The sequence below is a fragment of the Bison bison genome, unplaced genomic scaffold (assembly GCF_000754665.1).
Source record: "Bison bison bison isolate TAMUID 2011002044 unplaced genomic scaffold, Bison_UMD1.0 scf7180017864184, whole genome shotgun sequence".
NCBI lineage: Eukaryota > Metazoa > Chordata > Mammalia > Artiodactyla > Bovidae > Bison > Bison bison.
Genome location: NW_011494756.1, coordinates 1,989,529 through 1,990,551, shown reverse-complemented (window position 1 = coordinate 1,990,551; position 1,023 = coordinate 1,989,529). Strand labels below are relative to the sequence as shown.

The window sequence follows — 1,023 nt, the reverse complement described above, 5'->3', positions numbered from 1 at the left end:
AGCTCTGCTGGTTCCCGTGGTAACTGCTTTGCTCCCGGAAGGACTGCATACTGCTCAGCAGCGCAGCAGCAGGCCAGCAGCCCTCCTGGAACCAGAAGGAGAAAAGAGAAGCATTAGACACACATCTCCCCAGGACAAACAAAGCCAAGTTTAGAGACGGAGAGGACACGGAAATTCAGATGCCCAGGTGAAGTTAATTATATCTCCTTTATTTCTTATCTGGGCTTCCCTTATGGCCTGAGACTGAACCACGGAGGCAGCTGGAGAAGGGTTAGAGATGCAGCTGGTAAAGAATCTGCCTGCAATGTGGGAGACCTGGGTTCGATCCCTGGGTTGGGAAGATCCCCTGGAGAAGGGAAAGGCTACCCACTCCAGTATTCTGGCCTGGAGAATTCCATGGACCGTATAGTTCATGGGGTTGCAAAGAGTCTGACACGACTGAGCGACTTTCACTTTCCTATTTCTTATCCTATCCGTTTCTAAAGACGCAAATACACAGAGAAATGGCCATAAGTGCGAGGCCAAAGTCTGTGGTAGTAGGAAAAGAAAACACTCTGGGTAAACACAAACTACAGTACACTTCACTACAGTAAAGACTTCACTCTTAAACAAAGGAGCCCCATTCAACTGGGTTAAAATATGGGGCTATATTATTATTGTCAATAAAATATCCAGCTATTTTAGAATATGTCTTCCAGTTATGGTGGGGGAGAGGTGAGAAAAAAACACATTCATTTAGTTTGTTCCATATATTATTAGACTGATCACTGAACATCACGTGAGAGCCTCACATAATGACGAGGCAGTCACTCCCCTGGCCTATTCCCTCCCCAACTTAAAACAGAAGTCAGCTTCGTACATCCTAATGCATGATCTTGAAGGTTTACTATAACTACCAACAACCTGTGATGCTGGGTGACCCCAGGACACTCAACTCTTATCACCGCATGGGTGCCTTACTGCTTCAGCCAGACATAAAATCTTAGGGGGTTAACCTCTTCTTGACACTTAAATATGTCCAAG

The 1,023-nt window shown here is 45.7% G+C and overlaps 1 protein-coding gene across 1 annotated transcript in view; it reads right to left on the bottom strand.

Moving 5' to 3' along the window:
• Window positions 1-1,023, bottom strand: part of TCF20 (transcription factor 20 (AR1)) — a 52,443-nt gene that overhangs the window by 50,395 nt on the left and 1,025 nt on the right. The gene's annotated exons all lie outside the window — the stretch shown is intronic.